The following is a 12260-nucleotide window of genomic DNA, read 5'->3' on the forward strand; positions in this document are numbered from 1 at the left end:
CACTGGGCACTATGCTAGCTATACTGGGGCACATGGGGCACTATACTAGCTATACTGGGGCAACTATACTTGGTCACTTTGATACTAATCATACTGGGGCACTATACTAGCTGTACCGGGGTAACTAGACTCCCTATACTGGGGCAACTGTGCTTGCTGTGTCGCCGCTCCAACCTCCAGACCCCCCCCCCCCCCCCCCCCCCCCGCCGGGCCCCAGAGAAAATTTTGGACGGTTACCGGTCCCCGGGCCGAAAAAGGTTGGGGACCCCTGCTATAGAGCCTTCCCATTCCTCTCCTGGTCCCCTAGTTCCAGCGCTGTCACCCCCTTTAGCAGTGTTCGACTGATTGGTCGAATACTGCTCTGTGCTGCCACAGGAGGCTTCAGACGTCTTCAGGAGCCCGAGTGCTCCCGAAGACTGGCGGCTTCATAATGCGCCTGTGCACTCTCTTTCTCGTGCTCATGCATGCGCAGTACAAAGCCGTCCATTTTTGGGAGCACTCGGGCTCACAAAGATTTCCAAAAACCTTCCTGGCTGCAGACTGAAACAAGGTGAGAGTGCTGGAAATAGGTGACGTGAGAGAAACGGTAAGGCTACCCAAACTGGGCATATGGGAATATTCTCAAGCATTCAAAATCTGGTAACTAGTATAGGTCAGCCAAGAACAGTAATAGTAATTAACTAGTTTAGCCTTTTGGACGTAGCTGCTAGGTTCTATTAGACGGCGAAATCGTAGATCGCAGTGCTGTGCTGGGGACAGCAGTGTCACTCGGCTGGCCCCTGGGGAGGCTCCAAACGCGATCCCCTCTCATAGGCTGATGCCTATGAGAGAGGATCGCTGGGATTGGCTGTCAGGGGGAGAGAGGAAAGGGTAAAAAAATAGATTAGTTTAAAAATGAAGCCTGCAGCAGCGATCAGAGCCCACCAACAGAAAGCTCTTGGTGGGCAGAAAAGGAGGGGGGATTCATTTGTGTGCTAAGTTGTATGGCTCTGCAGTGAGCTCTTAAAGCTACAGAGCACTGTAAAAAATAGCCTGGTCACTAGGGGGATGTAAGTCTATGGTCCTTAAGAGGTTAAAACGGATCCAAGATGAAAAACTAACTATAACAAGTAACTTGTAGTTTAGATAGTTACATATAAAATCTAGCTGCAACCAGCTTCAGCAGTATATGATTATTTATTCCTCCATTGAGAGCAGCCATATTCTGCTTGTCATCATTACACACAGGCAAGCTGCTCTGCATCTCCACCCCTCAGCCTGTGAAAATTCCACTCCCCTCTCCTCCCCTTGCCTCTGAAATCTCTGGCTGGTAATGCCTCCTCCTTCAGGAAAAGCCTCCTCTACCCCAGACTGAGCTCCCATGAGCACTTGCTGCATGGGACTCAGAATACCTACGCGCTGGAGGCGCTGTGGGCGAGGCTTGTTTAGTTTATAGGGAAGTACGGTATTAAAACAACAACGAAAAAAAGTAGTTGGCTTGAGGAATGCCCTATAAACTATAGGTAAGGGGCACAATTAAGCAATGAGTAAAAGTTTATCTAAGATCAACTTTAACATGAAAAGTAAAAAAAGCAGACTCTCTTTGGGCCGAGTGAGAGTGATAAACATTGACGGAGAGGAATATACAGTAATTAAAGGGTGAAAGCCGAGACAGATTCTCTTTCAGTAAGCTTGTTAATGTCTGAAGCTTCCCGTGCTGTTTTACCAGCGCAGCAACGTCACCCAACAGCTGTGATGAGGGAAAATGTCTGTAAAAACAAATGTTACTGCACAGCATCCATGAGAACCCGGGATCCCTGCCTGATTATTCCTCCAAGCGTTCCCTTGCCAGGAGAACAAAGATAATTATAATTATTATATATTCCGAGTACAGATGTTTAATATTGGAATGTCTGCTGGAAAGGATACCGCAAAAATATAGGTTTCACTGAATCATGACATCACCCGGGTCCATAAGTGCTGCACAAATATCATTATGGCCAGTTTGAAAATATCATTCTGCCCGATTCTCCAGAGCTGGCGCTTCATGTGGCTTGCGATACTCAGGTGCTAGATCATATGTTTTATTAGGAGGTACTGGCTGCCGTTCCTTCTCATCAGGACTCTGCTGCAGAATGACCTACATCAGGCAGTGACGGTACAAGGATGGAATGCTCGCTGCTCAGCCAACCCTCACATCGCAGTAGCCAGTGTTATGCTGAAAGTAGTGGAGCAGAACTCCAGCCAAAGCATATTGTTTTTGTTTTTTCTTCATGATTTTGCAGAGAGATGTTATAATTTCTGTTTGGCTTTTATTACTATATAACCCTGCTTTGTCTAGGCGTAAGATTTTGAAATGCATGTGCCTTCGTTCTGGGCTCCCAAAAACTTACTCCAACAAATTTGCCCGAGGAAGCGGATCCGCCCGCAAAACGCGTTGCACTTTGGAGTTTTTTTTATGAAAATAAAAAGTCTGACAACTACATTGCTTAGCTCAATCCTTGTTATCCACCCTCGGTGGAAGGGCGTTCTCCTTTTTCTACACTACAGAGAGCGACTTTTTACACCTCAGTGGGGACAGGTCTAATCTTCCCACTTGCCATTTACAGTGGTTACCTTTGAGGTAACCCTGTTTTGTGAGTATTAATATTCTTACTAATCTAGCAATTCGTAAATAAATTTAGATTTATCCCTAAGTATAGGCTTTCAAATTAATTCATTAATATGACCTCATACTACGAACCTTCACCTTACTATGCCAAATATTAACCTACCCCACACTATGCCTAAAGGTGCCCATATACAGTACAATAAAAATGTTTAATTTTCCGGTTTAATTAACCAAAATGACCGAATCGAGTGAAAGTTTAAAAGAATCTTTTTTTTTATCAAGAAAAAAGAATTGATCATCCTATTTTTTTCAATAAAAATCTGATCGGATGTGTTGGAAAAACTTTATATTTGATCTAATGGAATAGTCGAACAAAATTTTCTAATCGAAAAAAATGAAGAAATTGTACCATGTATGGGCACCATAACACTAACCCCGACCATGCACTCACAGAAACATACTTTTGACCTGCTCATTTGTCTTTTATCTCTATCCCATTGACTTGTAACTGTCTATATTTTGTACTCAATTTTGTACAGCACCATGGAAGATGCTGTGCTATATAAATCCAAAAGAATACAAATGATAATTTTGATTATGGGCTAGATTCAATGGTGTGCCGCAGGGTGCAGAATAGGGGCCAATTCTTTCCACTCTTTTACTAATGGGAGTGAATTGCCCCGTACCTCCAAGCAACATTAAAGTGAACCTCCGGACTAAAAATCTACTCAGCAGAACTGAAAAAGCTTGGTGTTTCTTTAACAGTTTCACAGCATCAGAACTTTGTTTTTCTTACCAAAGCATAATTTTTAGCTGCATTTTTAGCTAAGCTCCACCCATCAAAGAAAAAAAGCCCGGGCTTTTTTTCCCTGATGCTGTGCAGGAGCATGATGGGATTTCCTATGTTGTTATTCACGTTGCCTAGTAACGGAGAGGTGCTCAGGACAAAGGACAGTTGGTACTGTGTCTCATGCTCCCTGTCACCTCCTTTCATCCAAAAAGATGGATGCCCTCATGAAATCAAACATTTGCCTGTTCTTTTAAAACAGGGTGGGTAAGAGATTATATTACCTAACTATTTTAATTAACACAACTAATGTAACTTAATGACAGTATGTTTGTTTAGGCTGAAGTTCCTCTTTAAGGAGACAGAAACTAAAAATGATGATCCCCTTTTTATGCGTTTGCTCTGTAAGTCATTTCTGCCCCTTAAACTTAGTTGCTCTCCCTGCATGGGGTAAATACTACTGAGTATGGTGGTTAGGCTGTTTAATTGTAAACTTCCACACAAATTATTAAAATAAAAATTATACGGAATTACTAAAACTAAAACATCCCCGTGGTGTCATTTTTAGACCTTGTCCAAAATCAGTGACTTCCCCTCTAAACCTTAAAGAGGAACTGTAGTAAAAATAACATAATGAATAAATTTGCCATAATGAATAAAATTGCTCTTTTTTTACAGTATTCATTTAATAATTATGTGTTTGGTCATTGTAAATTATTTCCTCTGATTTACATTCTGAAATTTAACACAGGTGGCGACATCTTTAGTGCTGGCAAGGTGTATCGGCAAGGAATGTTTGTTTGCTGTGTGCAGGCATGGGCTTAAATTCGGATTCGGGTGATCCGGAAAGTTACTATCCAGATTTCATCCAGTAATGCTGTGCGGGTCGAAGGAGGAAGTGTTTGTAATCACGTGACGGCGCTTTGGAACGCATCGTGGGAGGCGCCGAGGGACGAGCAAAGAAGACGTCAGACGGGTAAGCTTGACCCCCCCACCCACACCACACAGCATTACTGGGTGAGATCCGGATAGTAACTATCCGGATAACCCGAATCCGAATTTAAGCCCATGCCTGGCTGTGTGTTCTGAGCTGAAAGGAAGAAACACCTGGTTTCCTAAAAGTGCACTGGGAGAAGAAAAGCACACAGCTTATCAGCCTAGGCTTGACATCACTTGGTGGGGTTGCATTTCAGTATACAGCAATATATAAGTATAGGAAGTGTTTCCAATGCTAAAACCAGCAATATTACCAAAAAAGCGGGTATCCTAAATTATTTACTGGATTCTACTGTATGTCATTACAGATCCTTTTTAACCACTTCCATACCAGCAGTGTCTGCCCCCTTAAGGACCAGAGACTGCTGGTACAGTACAACGGCGCTTACCAATGAATAGCCACAATAATTTGTAGCTCCCGCCGGTCACGCTGTTCTGTCCCCGCCACAGGCTTCTTCATCTTTCTGCCGTCTCTATGACGGTAGAGTGATGTGTGCCAGTCAGGAGCTGCTTTCATTGGCTCCGGACCCTGTCAATCAATGTAAGCCAATGGGGTTGGCTTACAGTGATGACAGGGCCAGGAGCCAATGAAAGCAGCTCCTGACCGGCTCAGTCAGGGCCGCAGCACCACCTGCTGGACGTAGATACGTACTGCGTCGGTCCAGGAGAGGTAAAACTTCTTGCCGACCTCTCCACACCGATTTGCGTGAACACGGCCCCAGGACCACTCCACGCTGTGAACGGCTTTCCATGGGGCTAGCAGGAGATCGCGCGCGCCGATACGCACGCATCTCCGCTTGGAAAGCGGAGATCGCTGCTCGGAGACTGTTAGACAGCGAAACCGCCGTCTATTAACATAGTACAGTGCTGCGATCTAAGGCAGCACTGTAATGGGGACAGCCGTGTGACACAGCTTTCCCCCTGGGACACAGGAGAGCTATCGGCTTTCATAGGCTGATCGCCGTGATTGGCTGGCTGGGGGGAGGAATTTAAGAGAAAAAAATAAATAGTAAAATGTATTAAAAAAAACAAATATTTATGAAAAAAAATAAACACTGGGGGAGCGATCAGACTCCACCAACAGAGAGCTCTGTTGGTGGGGAGAAAAGGGTGGGAATCACTTGTGTGCTGAGTTGTGCGGCCCTTAAAGCTGCAGTGGCCCAATTTAAGAAAAATGGCCTTGTCTTTAAGGGGGTTTAACACAGCGGTCTTTAAGTGGTTAAGCAATGTACACATATTCAAATTTAATCCATCCGGTGGCTATAGTGAGCTCTAACGTGATTGGTTGCTATAGGATGCTTTCCACATCATTAGTGTTGTTTGGATTGCCTTTCTTCACAAGCTCTGGTATAAAGTTGGATTGTAGCTTCAACAGCATGTCCAGGAACCTTCTGTGAGCAAACATGTTGTGTGATGAGAAAGACATGCGCCTCACATGGGGTTGTGAATCATTCACAGAAATGTGTTCTAATAATAAACAGAATAATCATATAGGTAGAGGAGAGAGCAGGGCCGAGCGTGCATATGTTAGTGCAATTAGCCTGGCCAGGAATCTGCCCAGCAGTACGCTGATTACATTCCATGTCTGCCAGGAAATTACCAATCTAACAATCAGGCCAGACACAATATTGTATTAAAATGAGGACTTGTTAATAAATACTTGTGTAATTATATACGCAGCTCTTCACACACAGAAAATAATAATAATAAAAAAAGGAACTAAACATTTCACATTTTCTGCAAAACAACATGCTTGGCTACTGAGTCATAACTTGACACAAAATAAAATTGTATTTGGCTGTCCGCAGATCTCTAAGTGGCGCTAAGGACGCCAATTTAGAAAGAACTGGCATGCCCATATGGTGACACCGTCGTGTAGCAACATGCTATGGAGAATTAACAGATAACAAACAAGATAAAAAAGAAAGGGGGGGGGGTTAAAGTGTACCCGAGGTGACATGTGACATGATTAGATAAACATGCGTATGTACAGTACAAAACATTAATAACCAGGCTGTTTTACTTGTTTTATTTGGCCTTTTAGGCATGGAAGTGACAGTTTAAGGGCCCTTTTCCACTGCGCTGCGATTTAGCAAAATCGCCAAACACTAGCGATTGTTCAATTGCTAGGGTTGCTACTTTAACATAGGAATTGCGGTAGGTATTTTCCACTACCGCAATTCAATTTTTTACAAAGCGCAATCGCTTTCTGGAGCGATTCTGAGAGCGATTTTCTATGTAAAATCGCAATCGCTTAACTAAATTAATGAAAAATCGCAATCGCAGGCGTTTAGCGATTGTGATTGCCATTGCCAGTGGAAAAGGGACTTTATTCTGCTGCATGAAATATTTAATTTCTAGGAATGGAAGTTACAGTTCCTGTCTTGTCAGCACCGTGTCTGGTAATCAGTAAACATTATTTTTAAGCAAATTAGTAAAATATGCTGCTATACTATTCTGCAGAAGGTGGAGGAGCAGATATCTCCCCCCTCCCCCCCCCCCCCCCCCCCCGCTCACTGTAGTTACGTCATGTGGTTTGAGACTGTTCAATAAATGCTACATTAATAAACAATTTGGCCCCTGACCTAGACTAGGTTTTAGATTTTGGCCTGTTACATGACTGAGTTTGACATCTCTGCTGTAGTAGACCAAGACTTACGCTACACATATGTATTTGCACATCCCACATTGTTAATAAAGTAGTTATAACTAAAAACACCCACCACAGCCCTTGTCTATTCATTTTGAACCACAAGATTTACACATTTTCTGATAATCTGAATTGATTTAGGACCTGTGTGTTTATAACCTCACTGGAGTTCCCTCAATGACATCACTTTTAATATAAGTAACTAATCCCAATGAGGGCCCGTTTCCACTGTAGCGTTACGAAATCGCCGGCGAATCACCGCAGGCAAATCGCATGCGGGTGCGATTCCGCATGCGTTTTTTGCCGCGATTTCGCATGCGATTTCGCATAGGTAAGGCTGTATGCGATGTCACTGCCTGTGTGAATTAACATGGGCACCTATGCGAAATCGCATGCGAAATCGCGGCAAAAAACGCATGGGGAAAACGCATGCGATTTCCCTATTAAATACATTGTGTGCGATTCGCCTGCATTCCACACGCAGGCGAATTCTGAGGCCCCTACCCTGCAGATTTTTTCTGCACAGAAAAACGTGCGGGGAAACGCACAAGTGGAAACAGTCCCATCCACTTCTACTGACTGTGCGGATCCGCATGCGTTGCCCGCATGCGGATTCGCGATAGTGGAAACGGGCCCTGAGTTAGTGATGTAATGATTATGATTATATCATTGAGCCTATTTGGTGTGTTAGGCCTTTCATTGTATCTCTAGTGATGTCAGTGAGGAGACCCCTGTCAGGCTATAAACACACCCGACAGCTGGGATACCCCATCCTATTACCACGTGACCTGGAGCATAGTGTCTCCTAGGAGAACATACACAAACAAAACAGTGACAAAGAAGTAAGAAGACTTAAAAAGTTGCAATTTAAAAACTGGTGGTTTAAAAAAAGAAAAGAAATAAAATTGCATCAAACACAACTTAAATCAAACCCCAGCTTTACTCCCTATCTCTCAGCAAAACCAAAATTAATACAGGCTCCAATATCAGACGATACGCTACTTCCGTGCTGCGTGTACTCTGCTTACACACATTGCACTTACACCGGAATGAGCGTTACCATTGTCAGCAGATAATGAAAAATAATAATGATAAAGATAAAGGATACCAGAGCCGAAAGGCTCTGGTAAAAAGTGAAGGTGCAGTCGGGGGGGGGGGGGGGGGGGGATAAGCAAATAGTTACCGCGCCTCCCGTTTCCCTCCGTCACTCTCCGTTCTCTTAAGATCAGTCCTGGTATCCTCGGCAACTTGGGCAACTGCTGACTCTGACATACTGCGCCGCATGTTCGCTCCAGGCTGTAGGAGTGAGCACGCTCCTGTCCTGTGACATCACTGCGCGGCCACAGGGGAGCAGAATGGACATACTGCGCATGCGCAGCGCAGTATGTCCGGGTTACAGGTCACTATAGTCACCTGAGTCTCCAGAGGATACCGGGACGGATCCTAGGAGAATGGAGAGTGATGAAGGGGAACCGGATGCGCAGTAAGTATTTGCTTCTGCCCCCCTACCCACGGCACCTTCACTTTTTACCAGAGCCTTTCAGCTCTGGTATCCTTTAAGGCAAAATAATGATTTTAACTTACCTCTGGCTTCTTCCAGCCACCTGGACTTGTACTGTGCCTACGACCTCCTCTTAATCCCCTATGACCAACCGCGGCCCTGAGCATTCTGTGCATGTGCAGAACGCTCCCGGCAATGGGAGCACGATCAGGGTCCACGCAGCTCGGGGGCCGCTTATGTGCAGTCGCCGCCGACTAGCCAGCTTTGCGGGGGTCACCGCTGCTGGCCGGAGGGGATCAAGCGGACATTGTGGGCACAGTACGAGTCCAGGGGGCTGGAAGAAGCCCCAGGTAAGATAAAATCATTTTAATTTTGCCTTAAAGGCACTCAGAGCTCGGGGAAATAAAAAGATTTATACATACCTGGGGCTTCCTCCAGCCCCATATGCTCCGATCGCTCCCACGCCGCCGCCCTCAGTCTTCTGCTGCGCCGGTACCGGGTCCCCATACTGCCATCAGTTGGAGCCAGTCTATGCAGGAGAAGTGCACTCTTCGCATTTCTCTCCAGCAGCTGCGTAGAGGGCGCACTTTTCTTACGTCAGACTGGCTCCGACTGATGGAAGTGCAGGGATCCAATACTGGCACTCCAGAAGACTGAGGGCGGCGGCGTGGGAGCGATCGGAGCGTATGGGGCTGGAGGAAACCCCAGGTATGTATAAATCTTTTTATTTCCCCGAGCTCTGGTACACTTTAAGCTTCCCTTTAAGCTGCACAAAACAGTCAATACATTCTAAACACATCAAGATAATACATATTCTCCGAACAGAGGCTTAGAACAAGATAAATGATCTTCCCTTTCATAGGAAATGTGGAGTTTGGGCTTTAGTGAAGTATAGCAGGGCTGTGCATTAGTTAAAGCAATATTGGATACACATGGCAAATTCCTGCGATAGGGCAGCATAAATCAGCAATCTCTGTCTAATGCATGTTCTATTACAGCCTGATTGGAAGCATTAAGAAGGAATTGATTAACTAATGAAAATATACAGTAACCAGATGAAAGTGAAATGAGGATTTCACAGTTCCAGACAAATTAAATAAACTTTTATTTACTGCTTGATTTATGGACGCCGAGTCCTCACGGTAGACGCTTTGTCAGCTGTAATGATCTGGAGATGGGATAGATCGAGGAAGGAAATTCTTGTTTCATCACAGTTTTCATGGACGTATATAAGTGACCGGTCAGACAGCTGCGACTCATTACTGGCTGTCACTGGCTGACGGCAGGTCCTTCCACTCTGTGTGTCTGAATTACATGATATGCTGGACTGTCAATTTTGTTTGAATTACATGAGCGGTTTAAAATAACATGAAGGTGAGTCATGAAGGTGTACTGAAGAGGCTGCAGTGTGGAGAGGCAGGATGTAAGGTTGCTTCTGCATACAAATAAGTGGCCTTAAAGCGGACCTGAACTCAGGACTTCCTCTCTCCTCTAAAAAATATGCAACAGTATGAAAACTTTTAAAGGACCTCCGTCACGAAAATCTTAAAATTTAAAATACACCTAAACATATACAAATAAAAAGTAGTTTTCTTCCAGAGTAAAATGAGCCATAAATTACTTTTCTCCTATGTTGCGATCATTTACAGTAGGTAGTAGAAATCTGACATTACCAACAGATTTTGGACTAGCCCATCTTCTCATGGGGGGGGGGAGGTTCTAAGGTTTTTTTTAAAAAAAAAGCAGTTAGTGAATGGCAGTTGCTCCGTTCAATTGCCAAAGAAGTGTACAGTGAGCAGGGAGGCTGGCCAACATCATTGTATAAATCTTTTTACAGGGAGTGTGTGTCTTTATAAAGAATAAAGACAATGCTGAGAATCCCCCATGAAGAGATGGACTAACCAAAAACCTGTCGGTAATGTCAGATTTCTACTACCTACTGTAAGTGACAGCAACATAGGAGGAAAGCAATTTATGGCTCATTTTACACTGGAAGAAGCATACTTCTTATTTGTATGTGTTTTACATTTTAAGATTTTTGCGACAGTTCCTCTTTAACCACTTAAAGACCACAGGATTACACCCCCCTATTTCTATTTCTTTTTACAAATTAGGGCTCTCCAGCTTTAATGGCTCGCTGCAGAGCCACACAACCAAGCACACAAATGACTCCCGCCAGCTTTCTGTTCTTTCTGATCGCTACTGCCAGTTGTAGTTTTTTTTCATACATTTTTTGTTATTACAGTAAATTTTGAATAAAAATGTAATATTAAAAAAAAAATGTATCCATCCTCCCTTCCCCCGATGTCCAATCAGGCCGATCCTTTCTCAAAGGCATCAGCCTATGAGAGGGGATCGCGTTGCGAGCCTCCCCAAGGGACAGCCAGCTGTCCCCAGTACAGTGCTGCCGTACATCGCAGCGCATTACAATGTAAATAGACAGCGGTTTCGCCGTCTAACAGTATGCTAGCGTGCCATCGCCGCTGGTAGTCTGATGGTAGTCTGTTTAGTCTGGGAGCGTTCTGCGGCTGCGCAGAGACGGAGAGAGACAGAGGAGCACACTGCGCATGCACCGACTGGCCACGACTAGCCGAAGTTACTGGACCCGGTACCAAAGAGGGAGAAGACTAAAGACTGCAGCGTGGGAGCGATCCGTGCAGATGGGGCTGGAGGAAGCCCCAGGTATGTATAAAACGTAATAATCTCTTCTCTGGTTTCCTTTAAGAAACTTCACTTGTTATCTATGCAAAAGAGCTTCTCTGAGCTCTCTAATTTAGAGAAGTGATAATTTCTGAAGCACTTATACATCAAAAAAACAATGAAAGACAACTTCAGATTAGCCCTGCTCTGTTTCACAGTTTAACCTTTTCGGGACCAGCCACCTACCCCCCCTTAAGGACCAGGCATTTTGCGTGTGAAGTGGGTGCGCGCGTTTGGGGGGGTCAGGCGGCCGGATCCCGTCTGTGGCTGCCTGGATTTGTGTCCCCCCATGGTGACCTGTGCCCCCCCCCCCCTTCTGCCAGCAGCCTTCACTTACCTTCCAGGCTCCAGCGATAAGCCGCACGGGACCCTCTTCTCCGGCCAGCATCTCCGTTCTGTCTGACGATCAGTTCCGGGTCGCGGCTTGATGACGTCATCAAGCCGGGACCCGGCGCTGACATCAGACGGAGCGGAGATGCTGGCCAGAGCGGAGGGGGGTGCCGATCATCGCGGGAGCGGCAGGGAGGTGAGTGGATCCTCTTCTTTTCCCCCCTGCCGCCGCAGCTGTCAAACTGATCACTGCGATCCGACGGCGATCGTAGTGATCACGTGATCAGCAGCCATACGCGATGGCTGCTGATCACTCAGGGGAGATGTCGGCTGTCATATGACAGCTTAATCTCCCCCTCCGGGTGCGCACGATCGCGTCGGGAGCGGAAATTGCGGGCCGGCGTAGATTCTACGCCGCATCAGGCTAGAACAGCCACAAGTGTGGCGTAGAATCTAATGCACGTGGTCCCGAAAAGGTTAAAATGCAAAGTGTAATTTGTAAACAGCAAACATGATAGAATGATGCAATGTTATAAAAAAAAGCTATATAACTGAAAAAATATGATACTCTTTTCTTTGCTACTAATATTCTATTCATTATTTGTACTACACATACAATATATATTTAAGAAAAAAACGGGGGCTTCTACCAGCCACCTGCAGCCGTCCTGTGCCCATGCCGGTCCGCAATGATCCTCCGTTTCCC

The 12260-nt window shown here is 45.1% G+C and overlaps 1 protein-coding gene across 3 annotated transcripts in view; it reads right to left on the reverse strand.

Annotated features, from left to right (window-relative positions):
* Positions 1–12260, reverse strand: part of CPQ (carboxypeptidase Q) — a 576560-nt gene that overhangs the window by 228634 nt on the left and 335666 nt on the right. The window lies entirely within an intron of this gene.

Source organism: Hyperolius riggenbachi, chromosome 5 (genome assembly GCF_040937935.1).
Source record: "Hyperolius riggenbachi isolate aHypRig1 chromosome 5, aHypRig1.pri, whole genome shotgun sequence".
Classification (NCBI taxonomy): Eukaryota; Metazoa; Chordata; class Amphibia; order Anura; family Hyperoliidae; genus Hyperolius; species Hyperolius riggenbachi.